This window comes from Carcharhinus amblyrhynchos, chromosome 2 (assembly GCF_965287045.1).
Source record: "Carcharhinus amblyrhynchos chromosome 2, sCarAmb.v2.hapA, whole genome shotgun sequence".
Lineage (NCBI taxonomy): Eukaryota > Metazoa > Chordata > Chondrichthyes > Carcharhiniformes > Carcharhinidae > Carcharhinus > Carcharhinus amblyrhynchos.
The window spans coordinates 139762749-139779749 of NC_137325.1; the positions used below are offsets into that span (position 1 = coordinate 139762749).

At 46.2% G+C, this 17001-nt stretch overlaps 1 protein-coding gene across 3 annotated transcripts in view; it reads right to left on the reverse strand.

The window, feature by feature from the left end:
* Positions 1-677: 677 nt before the first annotated feature.
* Positions 678-17001, reverse strand: part of xylb (xylulokinase homolog (H. influenzae)) — a 287142-nt gene continuing 270818 nt past the window's right edge. For 2 of the 3 annotated variants that reach the window (XM_080213346.1, XM_080213354.1), the window contains exon 20: positions 678-3576. The gene's annotated coding sequence lies outside the window, so the exon portion shown is untranslated. The remainder of the gene's footprint in view (positions 3577-17001) is intronic. The other variant, XR_013889542.1, reaches the window with a different exon arrangement.

The window sequence follows — 17001 nt, forward strand, 5'->3', positions numbered from 1 at the left end:
GTGCAGCAGGTGGTCAGGAAGGCGAATGGGATGCTGGCCTTCATAGCGAGGGGGATTGAATATAAAAGTAGGGAGGTCTTGCTGCGGCTGTATAGGGCATTGGTGAGGCCGCAGCTGGAGTACTGTGTGCAGTTTTGGGCACCGCACCTGCGCAAGGATATTTTGGCCTTGGAGGGAGTGCAGAGGAGGTTTACTAGGATGATGCCGGAGTTGAGGGGGTTGAGCTATGAGGAGAGGCTGAATAAACTAGGCTTGTACTCGTTAGAGTTTAGAAGAATGAGGGGAGACCTCATTGAGACGTATAAGATGATGAATGGGATGGATAGGATAGAGGTGGAGAGACTCTTCCCGCTCAGGAAGGACAGTAGGACTAGGGGGCACAGCCTCAAGATAAAGGGGGGGACGGTTTAGAACGGAGTTGAGGAAAAACTTCTTCACTCAAAGGGTGGTGAATCTCTGGAATTCTCTGCCCGTTGAAGTGGTAGAGGCTACCTCGCTAAATATTTTTAAGGCGCGGGTTGATGGGTTTTTGATAAGAGAGGGGATTAAGGGTTATGGGGAGAGGGCGGGAATGTGGAACTGAGCCATGACAGATCAGCCATGATCTTATTGAATGGTGGGGTAGGCTCGAAGGGCCAGATGGCCTACTCCTGCTCCTATTTCTTATGTTCTTAATGCCATTAACCTGCTATCTACTCTGGGCTATGTGTTTTGGGTTGCTTTCAGTCATCGATACACAACAGGAAATGGCTCACCTTAATTACTGAAAATGCCGAAAAAGTCTTTTCATTGATCAGGACCCTCGGGAGCGATTGTGAAAAGAAGGCAGCTTAAATACGCCTGAGGTTACCTGCCAAATGGGTCAGTGACCTTTTAGTCCTACTGGATTCCATCACATCCTGAAGAATGTCTTGTTTGTTCCATACAATCCAGCTGTTTATTCTGATAATCTGTGGGATATGAAAGCTTTTAGAGAATCTAGGTTACATTTCAATGTGGAAAGGAAATATGTGAGGAATCTGCTGGCGTTTACCATTAATGGAATCATAGAGTCATAGAGATTTACAACATGGAAACAGGCCCTTCGACCCAACTTGTCTGTGCTACCTTTTTTTTGTCTCACGGTGAGCAGACAGTAGATCAAGAAAAACCTTTGATGATTTTTATTTTCAGCTTCTCAGGGGAGTAGGAAATGGTGAACATCGGAATTTGTAAAATGTGTGATGTGAAGGGCGAGCTTGCATTTGTATAGCACCTTTCACAGCACCCCACTGAACTTTACAGCCAAAGGAGTACTTTTGAAAAAGGCAAAGTGCTGGGAATCCAAAACAAAAACAGAAAATGCTGGAAAATCTCAGCAGATCTAACAGTCTCTTGTAGACAGAGCAAGAAGTCTCAAAACACCAGGTTAAAATCCAACAGGTTTATTTGGAATCATGAGTTTTCGGTGTGCTGCTCCTTCATCAGGTGAGCGGAGGTAGGTTCACAAACATGCCATATATAGACAAAGGAATTATCTTGCAATCATGCCTTTGCCTATATATGCTCTGTTTGTGAAAACAGAGCATATATAGGCCCTGAGTCAGAAGCTCCAGCTTCGAGTCCCACCCCAGGCCTTTTTGGCCAAGGAAGATGCGTCCATAATGTGACCAACAATTTGAGTGTGTCAACCTACAAAATCATTCCGGTAGGTGGTAAGTTTAACTTTATTTATTAGTGTCACAAGTAGGCTTACATTAACACTGCAATGAAGTTACTGTGAAAATCCCTGTATCGCCACACTCCCACGCCTGTTCGGGTACACTGAGGGAGAATTTACCATGGCCAATGCATCTAACTAGCATGCCTTTCAGACTTTGGGAGGAAGCCAGAGTACCTGGAGGAAACCCACACAGACATGGGGAGAACACACAAACTCCTCACAAGCAGTGGTCCAAGCTGGAAATTGAACCTGGGTTCCTGGCGCTGTGAGGCAGCAGTGCTAACCACTGTGCCACCGTGCCGCCCGGACAGTATGGTCAGCCATGCTTCAAGCATAGTAGCACCTCTTAAACTATAAGCCTCCGGTGACAGGCTAGCTCCCTGTTCCATGAAAAACCTTGCTGTGGGAACTGATGAAAATCTGCTTTGTGTGCCTCTAGGTGCAGAAAGACCATCAATAACTCAGGTATAGTCTGAAACTTTGAGATCACACCTCCTAGCCCAATATTCTTGCTGCAGTGTGTAGCTGGACAGAGAGCATTCAGTGTCTACTGACACAATTCCATGTCCAATGGGCATTGTGGGGATTGAGGGATTGATTGATCCCTTCAAGCACGTTTTGTTTCATCTCATAATTTTCCTTTGAGATTAAGTTGACTTTAATGCATTATCCTTCAAAAGGACTACCTTTCAATTTATCTCTCAATTCGTTTCTAGTTTATTTGGTTATTCAGAAGAAGCACCTCCGGGTCACAAGGTCATTGGTTCATGTCCTCAAGTTTCATAGACTCGTGGCCAGATTCCCTGCTGGAGGTAGCTCATCACTGGCCAGTGGTCGGATCTTCTGGTCCCTCTGCTTTCAACACGGCTCCCCATGGTTTACAACCTCCCAGCGCTGGGGAACAAGTGGTGTGGGCTCATTGTCGTCAGGAAGGGAAGCTCCACACCAACAGGAATTGCTGGAAAATTCTGGCCTCAATGTAGATCGATACCCTCGGGGAAAACTGAAGGAGTGCTGCAGTGTTGGATTTGTTGCTGTTCTGGATAAGATGTTCTGCCCTCTCTCGTTGTAAAACGCACATGGCACACTTGCCTTCATCAATTAGAGTATAGATTACAAAAGCAGAGAGGTCATGGTGAAGCTGTGTAGAACTTTGGTGAGGCCACAGCTGGAGCACTGTGTGCAGTTCTGGTCACCACATTACAGGAAGAATGTGATTGCGCTGGAGGGGGTGCAGAGGAGATTCACCAGGATGTTGCCTGGGATGGAACCTGGGATGGAACATTTAAATTATGAAGAGAGGTTGGGTAAGCTTGGGTTGTTTTCTCTGAAGCAGAGAAGGCTGAGAGACGACCTGATCGAGGTGAACAAATTTTGAGAGACGTGGACAGGATGGGTAAGGAGCAGCTGTTCCCCTTAGTTGAAGGGTCAGTCACGAAGGGACACAAGTTAAAAGTGAGGGATGGGAGGTTTAGGGGGATTTGAGGAAAACCCTTTTTATCCAGAGGGTGACAACAGTGTGGAATGCACTGCCTGGCAGGGTGGTGGAGGCAGGATGCCTCACATCCTTTAAAAAGTACCTGGATAGGCATTTGGCACATCATAACATTCAAGGCTATGGGCCAAATGTGGCAGGTGGGATTAGGTGAGCAGGTCAGGACCTTCCATGTGTCAGTGCAGACTCAATGGGCCGAAGGGCCTCCTCTGCGCTATAGTGTTCTGTGATTATGTGAAATAAAAATAGGGTCAGTTTTAACAAGATCAGGGAGTTTTGTCCAGTGTTGTTATCCCCTCACTTTCATCCCTCAACTCACATCATTAAAGTCAGTGGAAGAGCAGCGAATGTCAGCAATAATCAGCGGGTCAGGCAGTATCTGTGGAGAGAGAAACAGAGGTAATGTTCCAGCTCAGCGACAACTCCAAAGCAAATTATCTGATTGTTAATGTCATTGCTGCCTGTGGGATCTTGCAGTGTTCAAACTGACATTATAGCAGTGACCACACATTAGAAACATAGAAACCAGAAGCAGGAGTGGGCCATTCGGCCCTTCGAGCCTGCTCTGCCAGTCATTTTGATCATGGCCGATCATCGAATTCAATATCCTGAGCCCCACTTCCCCCCCCATATCCCTTGATCCCTTTAGCCCCAAGAGCTATTTTTTCCTTGAAATCAGACAATATTTTGGCCTCAACTACATTCTACACATTCCCCACCCTCTGGGTGAAGAAATTTCTCCTCTCCTCAGTTCTAAAAGGTTTACCCCTTATCCTCAAACTATGACCTCTATTTCTGGACTCCCCCATCATTGGGAACATTCTTTCTGAATCTACCCTGTCTAACCCTGTTAGAATTTTATAAGTTTCTACAAGAACCCCTCTCACTCTTCTAAACTCCAGTGAATATAATCCTAATCGACTTAGTCTGTCCTCATATGACAGACCTGCCGGCCCAGAAAGCACGTGGAATATTTGGAGTTTGTAAAGGTTACGATAGCAATGCAATATCTTTTCTTCCTGAAACTTTACTCCATGCTAAATTACCAAAAATTTGTGGGCGCAGCCTTTGAGAGAGCGAGAGAGAGGGACAACAGCAGATTAACAATAAAGGGGGAACATGTCTGTCCTCAGAAAACAAGATATTGGATCTTACTGAGACGTATAAGATAATGAAGGGGATGGATAGGGTAGAGGTTGAGAGGTTCTTCCTGCTCAGGAAGGACAGTAGGACTAGGGGGCACAGCCTCAAGATAAGAGGGGGGGGCAGTTTAGAACGGAGTTGAGGAGGAACTTCTTCACTCAAAGGGTGGTGAATCTCTGGAATTCTCTGCCCGTTGAAGTGGTGGAGGCTACCTCGCTAAATATATTTAAGTCACGGGTAGATAGATTTTTGGTAGGCAAGGGAATTAAGGGTTTTGGGGAGAAAGCGGGAAAGTGGAACTGAGACACGACAGATCAGCCATGATCTTATTGAATGGTGGGGCAGGCTCGAGGGGCTAGATGGCCTACTCCTGCTCCTATTTCTTACGTTCTTATGTTCTTATATCATTCAACTCAGTAAAACCAAAGCCGCAAGGGACTCCTGGATATATACGGGGGCAGCAAGGTGGTTAGCACTGCTGCCCCATAGCACCAGGGGCCCAGATTCAATTCTGGCCCGGGTCACTGTCTGTGTGGAGTTTGCACATTCTCCCCGTGTCTGCGTGGGTTTCCTCCGGTGCTCCAGTTTCCTCCTACACTCCAAACATGTGCAGGTTAGGTGGATTGGCCATGCTAAAATTGACCCTAGCGCCAAGTGTGAGGTTACTGGAATGGGGCCTGGGTAGGACTGTGGTCAGTACACATTTGATGGACCGAATGGCCTCCTTCTCTACTGCAGGGATTCTAAGATTCTATGATAATAACACAGGAGTAAAATAATTTTACAAGACTATAATACACTCATTTGAAGCAGTGTTCAGGTTTAATATGCTGCCAGTTTATTTGCAGTTCGCAGCTTCTCTGTGTTTAACAGTGCTCTCTATGGGTAAATAGTGAGTAATACAAAGTGAAAAGTTTGTTAATTGATTCAATTTCATTGAGAAAATCAGCAGTGTTCTGACTCTCTCCCCCCACCACCCCCATTCCCCCGCTAAAGTGAGCAGCTCTGTAACGGAGCTCACAATCTGGGGAAGAGGGGATGTGGAAAGGGTGACACTGCCCAGCGTGAGCGATTGGCATCTACTTACAGGGACCAGAACATCACAGATTCTGGTGGCAGCGACTACCAAAAATACCCGAGGCGTGCACAGGAGGGCAGGAGAGCTCTAAATCCCACCTCCTACACCCCAACGCGGGGACTGGTCAGTGAGGGTGGAGGGAATGTGCGTTTCTCCATTGTCAGACAGAGCAAACACCGATTCACAGCAGGACAGCACGAGATAGTGAGAGTGGATTCATGGAAACGGAGAATATAGGGGCTGGAGGAAGCCATTCGGCCCTTCGAGCCTGCTCCAACATTCATTTTCATCATGGTTCATCATCCAACTCAATAGCCTGATCCCACTTTCCTTTTAAGTTTATTTATTAGTGTCACAATAGGCTTAGATTAACACTGCAATGCAGTTAATGTGAAATTTTCCCCCATATCCTTTGATCCCCTTCCCCCCAAGATCTCTAATTAATTTCTTCTTGAAAACATACAATGTTTTGGCCTCAAATGCTTTCTATGGTAGAGAACTTCACAGATGTATCACTCTGGGTGAAGAAGTTTCTCTGCATCTCATTCCTAAAAGTTTACCCTGTATCCTCAGACTGATGCCTGGTTCTGGTACCCCCACAATCGGGAATCTCTTCCCTGCATCGACCCTGTCTAGTCCTGTTAGAATTTTATAAGTTTCTATGAGATCCCCTCTCATTTTCCTATGCTCTAGCAAGTGTAATCCTAACCAACTCAATCTCTCCTCATACTTCAGTCTTATCATCACAGCATTCAGTCTGGTAAACCTTCTCTGCACTCCCTCTATGGCAAGAACATTCTTCCTCAGATAAGGAGACCAAAACTGCATCCAATATTCCAGGTGTGGTCTCACCAAGGCCCTGTATAATTGCATAAAGAGACTCCTGCTCTTGTATTCAGTCCTCTGGCTATGAAGGCCTGCTGCACTTGCATACCTACCTTTAGTGACTGGTGTAGGAGGACACGGTATACATTCCCCTTTCTTAATTGATAGGCATTCAGATAATAATCCACTGATTATCTGAGATTTTCCAGCATTTTCTCTTTTGGTTTTAGGTTCCAGCATCTGCAGTAAATTGCTTTTATCCGATAATAATCCGTCTTCCTTTTATTGCTACCAAAGTGGATAGCTTCACATTTGTCCAAATTATACTGCATCTGCCATGCATTTGCCCACACATTCAGCCTGTCCAAATCACACTGAAGCATCTCTGCATCCTCCTCACAGCTCACCCTCCCAACCAGCTTTGTGTCATCTGCAAATTTGGAAATATTACATTTAGTTCCCTCTTCTAAATCATTAATATATAATGTGAACAGTTGGGGTCCTAGCACCAATCCCTCCGAAAGCCCATTTGTCACTAAAAAGCAGGACCTTTCAGGTTGTAATCTCTAAGTTGCTTCCAGTGCCATGTGCGAGTGAGCACAGAAATAGGAGAATGGAGCAATTAATGCGTGCCTTAGGAGTTGGTGCAGGAGGGAGGGTTTTAGATTCCTGGACCATTTGGACTGTTTCTGGGGAAGGTGGGACCTGTACATATGGGATGGTCTACATCTGAAACAGAGCAGGACTAATAGTCGCTGCAGTGCATCTTGTAGATGGTACACACAGCACCACTTGGTGGTCAAGGTTTGAATGTTTGTGGAGGGATAGCAATAAAGCGGGCTATTTTTTCTTGGATGATGTTAAACTTGTTGATTGTTGTTGGAGCTGCACTCATCCAGGCAAGTGAGGAGTATTCCATCTCACTCCTGACTTGTACCTTGTAGTTGGTGGACAGGCACTGGGGAGTCAGGAGATGGGTTACTTGTTGCAGGGATCAAAATACAAAGAATAAAGAACAGTACAGCACAGGGACAGGCTCTTCAGCCCTCCAAGTCTGCGCCGATCACATTTACCTATCTATCTAGACCAACCGCTTATATCTTATATCCCTCTGGTTTTTTTTTGTTCATATGTCTACTAAGATAAGTCTTAAATGTTGCTAACGTATCTGCCTCAATCACCTCCCTTGGCAGTGCATTCCAGGTCCCCACTGTTCTCTGTGTCCTAGCCTTTGACTTGCTCCGGTAGCCACAATGTTTAATGGGCTGGTCCAGTCAGTTTCTGGTCAATGACAACTCCAAGGATATTGATCCTGGGGGGTTGTCTCTGAGTTTCCTGCTCCCTGCGATTTTCAATGATCTTTTATTGAATATCTGTTGCCTATTATTACTAGCCTGTTTGGGCAGAATTTTCCAGTCTCGTCCACCGGGGGACCATAAATTCGCAACTGTTGTCAACAGGCATTTCACTGGTTGGTTAAATTATCTGTCTCGCCTTTGCCAATTCCCTTTGCGGGCAGGGTTGGAAAATTTAACTCTTTATCCAATGTCCAGCACCAGATGAGAAGAAATTTTCTCCAATTAGATATTGGGAAGGCTGAAGCTGTTGTTTTTGGTCCTTGTTCCAAATCCTTGTCCTGAGCCATCGATTACCACACTTTGGCCAATGGCTGAGATGGACTAGGCCCTTCACACCTCAACACTGACCTCAGCTTCCAGCCTCCATCACTAAGACCAACCATCTCCACTTGATCTTGTCCCTCTCTCAGCTCAACTGCTGTTGAAACCCTCAATACCTTTCTTAGCCCTAGGCTTGACTATCCCAACGTACTGAAAGAACAAAGAACAGTACAGCACAGGAACAGGCCCTTTGGCCCTCCAAGCCTGCGTCGATCATGATGCCTGCCTAAACTAAAACCGTATGCACTTACGGAGTCCATATCCTTCCATTCCCACCCCATTGATGTATTTGTCTAGTTGCCTCTTACATGCAGCTATCGTATCTGTTCCCACCTCCTCCCCAGGCAGCGTGCTCCAGACATTCACCACCCTCTGTGTAAAAAAAAAACTCCTGGCAGATCTCCCAAATTCTATCTTTGCAAACTTGAAGTCATCCAAAACTTTCGTCCTGACTCACAGTAAGTCCCATCCCTTATTACCCCTGTGCTCACTAACCTCAAGACCAAGAAACACCTCAAGTTTCACATTCTCAATCCTTGTTTTTAAATCCCTCCATGGCCTCAAACCCTACCCCTCACTTTCTCCGTAATTTCCTCCAGCCCCACAAGCCGCTGAGATATCTCTGCTTTCTCATTCTAGCTTCTCATGCATCCCCCATTTTAACCTCCCAACGTTGTTGGTCACGCCATCTGTTGCTGAAGGCCTTGAGTTCCCTCCCCAGACCTCTCCAACTCTCTTCCCTCCTTCAAACCTATCTGTTTGACCAATCTTTGGCTCACCTGATTAAATATCTCCTTGGGTGGTTTTGTTTATCATGCTCCTGTGAAGAGCCTCGGGAAATTGACTTTTTAAATTCATTTACAGGATGTGGGTGTCGCTGGCTAGGCCAGTATTTATTGCCCATCCCTAATTGCCCTTGAGAAGGTGGTGGTGAGCTGCCTTCTTGAATTGCTGCAGTCCACGTGGCGTAGGTACACCCACAGTGCTGTTAGGGAGGTGGCTCCAAGATTTTGACCCAGTGACAGTGAAGGAACGGTGATATATTTCTAAGTCAGGATGGTGAGTGGCTTGGAGGGGAACCTCCAGGTAGTGGTGTTCCCGAGCATCTGCTGCCGCTTCTACATTCTAGCAGTTGTGAGTTTGGAAGGTGCTGCTTAAGGAGCCTTGCTGAGTTCCTGCAGTGCATCTTGTAGATGGTGCATACGGCTGCTATCTAACATTAAAGGTACTATATAAATGCAAGTTGTTGTTGCCTTGCCTTTCTTCCTAATCTCTCTAACCTCTGAATCTACTATACTGAGCTTATTTTACCCAATGAGTTGTAATGTAAGCTGATTTAATAAGAAAAGAAGTAACAGAAGCAGGAGGTTATGGAGGCCATTCTGCCCCTTGAGCTTGTTCCACTATTCAAGAAGATCATAGCTGACCACAGTCAGCAGGAAATTGAGGAGCAAATATGTAAGGTGATTACAGATAGCTCCAAGAAAAATAGGGTGGTAATAGTCAGAGATTTTAACTTTCCCAACATTGACTGGGAAGCTATAGTATTAGAGGGTTGGATGGAGAGAAATTTGTTGTGTGTATTCAGGAGGAACTTCTCATTCAGAATGTAGATGGCCCGACTAGAGAGGGGGCAAAACTTGACCTTCCTTATTTGGAAGGGCAGGTGACAGGAGTGTTAGTGAGAGATCACTTTGGGACCAGTGACCATAATTCTATTAGTTTTAAGATAACTATGGAGAATGATAGGTCTGTCCCAAAAATTAAAATTCTAAATTGGGGCAAGGCCAATTTTGATGTATCGGCCGGAACTTTCAAAAGTTAATTGGGGGAGTCTGTGAGAAGGCAAAGAGATGTCTGTTAAGTGGAAAGCTTTCAAAAGTGAGTTAACCAGTTCAGGGTAAATACATTCCTCTTAGAGTGAAGGGCAAGGCTGGCAGAAGTTGGGAACCCTGAATGACTCAGGATATTGAGGCCCTGCTCAAGAAGAAGAAAGAGGCACATGACATGCATAGGCAGCTGGGATCACGCGAAGGGTATAGGAGGTGTAGTAGTAGAGTTAAGAGAGAAATCAGGAGGGCAGAACGGGGACGCAAAATAGTTTTAACAGATAAGGCAAAGGAGAACCAAAAGAACTTCTACAGATACATAAAGGGCAAAAAAGAGTAATGAGAGAGTAGGGCCTCTTAAGGCTCAACAAGGTCATCTATGTGTGGATCCACAAGAGATGGGTGAGACCCTAAATGAATATTTCTCATCAGTATTTACTGTTGAGAAAAGCATGGATGTTAGGGAACTTGGGAAAATAAATAGTGATGTTTTGAGAAGTGTACAAATTACAGAGAAGGAGGTGCTGGAAGTCTTAAAGCGCATCAAGATAGATAAATCCCCAAGACCTGATGAAGTGTATCCCAGGACATTGTGGGAGGCTAGGGAGGAAATTGTGGGTCCCCTAACAGAGATATTTGAATCATCGATAGTCACAAATGAGGTGCCTGAAGATTGGAGAGTGACAAATGTTGTGCCTTTTGTTTAAAAAAGGCTGCAGGGAAAAGCCTGGGAACTACAGGCCACTGAGCCTCACATCTGTGGTGGGTAAATTGTTGGAAGGTATTTTGGGACACAGGATCTACAGGCATTTAGAGATGCAAGGACTGATTAGGGACAGTCAGCATGGCTTTGTGAGTGGAAAATCACGTCTCACAAATTTAATGAAGTATTTTGAAGGGGTAACCAAGAAGGTAGATGAGGGCAGTGCAGTTGATGTTGTCTACATGGACTTTAGCAAGGCCTTTGACAAGGTACGCATGGTATGTTGTTGCATAAAGTTAAATCTCACGGGATCCAAGGTGAGGTATCTAATTGGATACAAAATTGGCTTCTTGATAGAAGCCAAAGAGTAGTTGTAAAGAGTTGTTTTTTAAACAACTCTTGGTGGTTATTTTCCAGACGTCGCTGGATTCCGGGGAAGTGCCGGAAGATTGGAAAACGGCTAATGTTACGCCGTTGTTTAAGAAGGGTGCCAGGCAAAAGGTGGGGAATTATAGGCCTGTTAATTTAACGTCTGTTGTAGGTAAAATGTTAGAATCGGTCATCAAGGAGGAAATAGCGAGGCATCTTGAGGGGAACTGCTTGATAGAGCAGACGCAGCACGGTTTCCTTAAAGGGAAGTCGTGTCTGACAAATTTACTGGAGTTCTATGAGGATGTGTCTGGGGCGGTGGATAGAGGAGAGCCGGTGGATGTGGTCTTTCTGGATTTTCAGAAGGCGTTTGACAAAGTACCTCACAAGAGGTTATTACAGAAGGTCAGGGGGCATGGAGTTGGGGGTAGGGTGTTAGCGTGGATAGAGGATTGGTTGTCAAATAGGAGGCAGAGAGTGGGGGTCAATGGGTGCTATTCGGATTGGCGGATGGCGACTAGTGGAGTGCCCCAGGGGTCGGTGCTGGGGCCTCAGCTATTTACCATTTATATAGATGATCTGGAGGAGGGAACGGAGTGTAGGGTGTCGAAATTTGCTGATGACACCAAGATTGGGGGAAAGGCAAATTGTGCGGAGGGTGGGGAGAGTCTACAGAAGGATCTAGATAGGCTGGGCGAATGGGCCAGGAAATGGCAAATGGAATTTAATGTTGGCAAGTGCGAGGTGGTCCACTTTGGTAGGAATAATGGTAGGAAGGATTATTACTTACGTGGAGAAAAACTGCAGCAGGCGATGGTGCAGAGGGACCTCGGGGTCCTTGTGCATGAGTCGCAAAAACCCAGCTTGCAGGTGCAGCAGGTGGTCAGGAAGGCGAATGGCATGCTGGCCTTCATCGCGAGGGGGATTGAATATAAAAGTAGGGAGGTCTTGCTGCGGCTGTATAGGGCATTGGTGAGGCCACAGCTGGAGTACTGTGTGCAGTTTTGGGCGCCATACTTACACAAGGATATTTTAGCCTTGGAGGGAGTGCAGAGGAGGTTTACTAGGCTGATGCCAGAGTTGAGGGGGTTGAGCTATGAGGAGAGGCTGAATAGATTAGGCTTGTACTCGTTAGAGTTTAGAAGAATGAGGGGAGATCTCATTGAGACGTATAAGATGATGAATGGGATGGATAGGATAGAGGTGGAGAGACTCTTCCCGCTCAGAAAGGATAGTAGGACTAGGGGGCATAGCCTCAAGATAAAGGGGGGGCAGTTTAGAGCAGAGTTGAGGAGGAACTTCTTCACTCAAAGGGTGGTGAATCTCTGGAATTCTCTGCCCGTTGAAGTGGTGGAGGCTGCCTCGCTAAATATTGTTAAGACGCGGGTTGATGGGTTTTTGATGAGAGAGGGGATTAAGGGTTATGGGGAGAGGGCGGGAATGTGGAACTGAGCCACGACAGATCAGCCATGATCTTATTGAATGGCGGGGCAGGCTCGAAGGGCTAGTTGGCCTACTCCTGCTTCTATTTCTTATGTTCTTATGTTCTTAAACTGGAGGCCTGTGACCAGTGGTGTGCCGCAGGGATCAGTGCTGGGCCCACTGTTATTTGTCATTTATATTAATGATTTGGATGAGAATATAGGGGGCATGGTTAATAAGTTTGCAGATGACACTAAGATTGGTGGCATAATGGACAGTGAAGAACGTTATCTCCAATTGCAACGGGATCTTGTTCAATTGGGCCAGTGGGCTGACGAATGGCAGATGGAGTTTAATTTAGACAACTGCGAGGTATTTTGGTAGATTGAACCAGAACAGGACTTATTCAGTTAATGGTTGGGTGTTGGGGAGAGTTACAGAACAAAGAGATCCAGGGGTGCAGGTTCATAGCTCCTTGAAAGTGGAATCACAGGTGCACAGAGTGGTGAAGAAGGCATTCAGCATGCTTGGTTTCATCGGTCAGAACATTGAATACAGGAGTTGGGACACCTTGGTGAGGTCACACTTGGAATACTGTGTGCAGTTCTGGTCACCTTATTATAGAAAGGAAAGATTTACTAGGATGGTACTGGGACTTGATGGATTGAGTTGTGAGGAGAGACTGAATGGACTGGGACTTTTCTCTCTGGAGCGTAGGAGTGAGTTTATAGAGGTCTATAAAATAATGAGGGGCATCGACAAGGTAGATAATCAATATCTTTTCCCAAAGGTAAGGGAGTCTAAAACTAGAGGGCATAGGTTTAAGGTGAAAGGGGAGAGATACAAAAGTGTCCAGAGGGGCAATTTTTTCACTCAGAGGGTGGGGAGTGTCTGGAACAAGCTGCCAGAAGTCATAAGAACATAAGAACATAAGAAATAGGAGCAGGAGTAGGCCATCTAGCCCTTCGAGCCTGCCCCGCCATTCAATAAGATCATGGCTGATCTGTCGTGGCTCAGTTCCACTTTCCCGCCCTCTCCCCATAACCCTTAATCCCCTCTCTTATCAAGAACCCATCAACCCGCTTTTTAAAATATTTAGCGAGGCAGCCTCCACCACTTCAACGGGCAGAGAATTCCAGAGATTCACCACCCTTTGAGTGAAGAAGTTCCTCCTCAACTCCGTTCTAAACCGCCTCCCCTTTATCTTGAGGGTGTGCCCCCTAGTCCTACTGTCTTTTTTGAGCGGGAAGAGTCTCTCCACCTCTATCCTATCCATCCCATTCATCATCTTATACGTCTCAATGAGATCTCCCCTCATTCTTCTAAACTCTAACGAGTACAAGCCTAGTTTATTCAGCCTCTCCTCATAGCTCAACCCCCTCAACTCCGGTATCAGCCTAGTAAACCTCCTCTGCACTCCCTCCAGGGCCAAAATATCCTTGCGCAGGTGCGGCGCCCAAAACTGCACACAGTACTCCAGCTGCGGCCTCACCAATGCCCTATACAGCTGCAGCAAGACCTCCCTACTTTTATATTCAATCCCCCTCGCTATGAAGGCCAGCATCCCATTCGCCTTCCTGACCACCTGCTGCACCTGCAAGCTGGGTTTTTGCGACTCATGCACAAGGACCCCGAGGTCCCTCTGCACCGTCGCCTGCTGCAGTTTTTCGCCACGTAAGTAATAGTCCTTCCTACCATTCTTCCTACCAAAGTGGACCACCTCACACTTGCCAACATTAAATTCCATTTGCCATTTCCTGGCCCATTCGCCCAGCCTATCTAGATCCTTCTGCAGACTCTCCACACCCTCCGCACAATTTGCCTTTCCCCCAATCTTGGTGTCATCAGCAAATTTCGACACCCTGCACTCGGTTCCCTCCTCCAGATCATCTATATAAATGGTAAATAGCTGAGGCCCCAGCACCGACCCCTGGGGCACCCCACTAGTCACCAACCGCCAATCCGAATAGCACCCATTGACCCCCACTCTCTGCCTCCTATTTGACAACCAATCCTCTATCCACGCTAACACCCTACCCCCAACTCCATGTCCCCTGACCTTCTGCAATAACCTCTTGTGAGGTACCTTGTCAAACGCCTTCTGAAAATCCAGAAAGACCACATCCACCGGCTCTCCTCTATCCACTGCCCTAGACACATCCTCATAGAACTCCAGTAAATTTGTCAGACACGACTTCCCTTTAATGAAACCGTGTTGCGTCTGCCCTATCAAGCAATTCCCTTCAAGATGCCTCGCAATTTCCTCCTTAATGACGGATTCCAACATTTTACCTACCACAGACGTTAAACTAACCGGCCTATAATTCCCCGCCTTTTGCCTGGCACCCTTCTTAAACAACGGCGTAACATTAGCCGTTTTCCAATCTTCCGGCACTTCCCCGGAATCCAGCGACGTCTGGAAAATAACCACCAAGGCATCCACTATAACCTCCGCCATTTCTTTCAGAACCCTCGGATGCATTCCATCCGGTCCTGGGGACTTGTCCACAATCAGCCCCTCCAGTCTGTCGTCATAGTAGAGGTGGGTACAATTTTACCTTTTAAAAAGAATTTAGATAGTTACATGGGTACGATGGGTATAGATCGATATGGGCCAAATGCAGGCAACTGGGATTATCTTAGGGGTTTTAAAAAAAAAGAGTGGCATGGACAGGTTGGGCCGAAGGGCCTGTTTCCATGCTGTAAACCTCTATGTCTCTATGACCATTTACCTAATCCACATCTTCCCACCCCACCTTTATAGCGTTAATTCCCTTAATGCTCAAAAGCGTAAAATTCATGTGGGATAACCACATGAAGGGGGTAACACTTGCAGGTCAATAGGGAAAGAGCAGGGGCAATGGCGCAAATTGGATTGCCCCCTCCCAAAGAACTAGCAGAGGCAAAAAGGGTCAAATGGCCTTCTCCTGTATTGTCTCATTCTATCAACTTGGTCTAAAGATGGATTGTTTGTTGCCAAATGAGGGAGGTGGATGGAAGGAGATCCCAGCCCTGACAGTCAGATTTCGGAGCTAACGGCTCCCAGAAACATGAGCTGTTGTGTTCAAACCATTAAGGACGCAATTCTGTTCTCTGCATCCCTGGCGATACATTCCTCAAGAGTTTTTGGAATAAAATACTGTGACAACATCTAAGAAGACAGGAGAGAACAAAGCGGAGTCGTGAACCACAGATTACTTTTAAATAATGTGAAAGCATGTTCCATTTGAAGGCACCAGCAAGCTCCCTGGTGGGAGATTACCAGAGTACATGTTGAGTAAGTACATCAAATAGTGTAGGCATCAATTGCATCAAACAATTCTGCTATGTCTACGAACTGAAGGTACCCAATATAGTCTGCAAAAGATGGATTACAGCGCGCACTGTGGGACTCGCAACAAGTCTGTTTCGATAAGTACTGGACACCATTAAAAGTACCAGTCCGATCCTATGGCAATGCCCAATGGAATCTGGCATTTAACACAGACAAGTGAAATTGGAGGGTTGATTCGTCAAGTCTCTCCCGCAATGACAGCATGACAAGATAAAATTCTCACCTAAAGAGAAAACGCTGGAAAATCTCAGCAGGTCTGGCAGCATCTGTAAGGAGAGAAAAGAGCTGACGTTTCAAGTCCAGATGAACCCACCCACCCATTATCCCCACACCCTCCTGCCCAAAATGACACCCCCTCCTCATTATAATCTCTGGGAAGAGACAAAAATAAAAGCCAAATACATCACAGAATTGTTTCAGTGCAAAAGGAGACCCATTGGAACAAATTTTATCATCCCGCCTACTACAGGAATCGGATGGGGCAAGGGACAGACCATGGAAAGATCTGTTGAGCTTGGGCGGGAGTTTCCAGTTTGGGGACGAGGGAAGCCGGAAAATCCCACCCACTCTATCTGCAGCAAGTCTCCAAACGAGCATTATGACTTAGTGCCATTCCCCTGCCTTTTCCCCGCACCCCCGCACATTGTTTTGATTCCCAATAATCATCTAATGCCCTCTTGAATGTCTCAATTGAACCTGCTTCCACCACATTTCCAGGCAATGCATTCCAGTGCGGATTAAGGAAAGAGGTGTCCTGTGGAAAATTTCTCTCCACACAGACAGTGACTCAAGGCGGGAACCGAACCCATGTCCCAGGCACTGTGAGGCAGCAGTGCTAACCACTGTGCTACCGTGCCACCCAGAGAGCGGTGGCTTGTTATAATTGATTTGACCTGATTTATTATTGTCACATGTATTAGTACACAGTGAAAAGTATTGTTTCTTGAGCACTGTACAGATAAAACATACTGTTCAGAGAAGGAAAGGAGAGAGTGCAGAATGTAGTGTTACAGTCATAGCTAGGGTGTAGAGAAAGATCAACTTAATGCAAGATAGGTCCATTCAAAGTCTGACAGCAGCAGGGAAGAAGCTGTTCTTGAGTCAGTTGCTACGTGACCTTAGACTTTTGCATCTAACCATCGTGGTCGACTATGAGAGGTAGATCATGGCATGAAAACATGGGGATGTTAGGAATGGTAGTCAGCACTTCAGCAACTTGATCTCCTTAATTCCATTCACTAACCATTGTTCCACATCTTGTTATTGCCTCACCTAATAAAATTCAATCTTAGTCTTGAAACGCCTAATCACGCCAGCATCTGGCCTTAGACATGAGGTCGGGTCAGCTCTTTCCCTCATGTCATGCCATGGAATTGTGCAGCTGTGTATTCCTCACATGGTGAGTTTATCCATCTCCTAGGG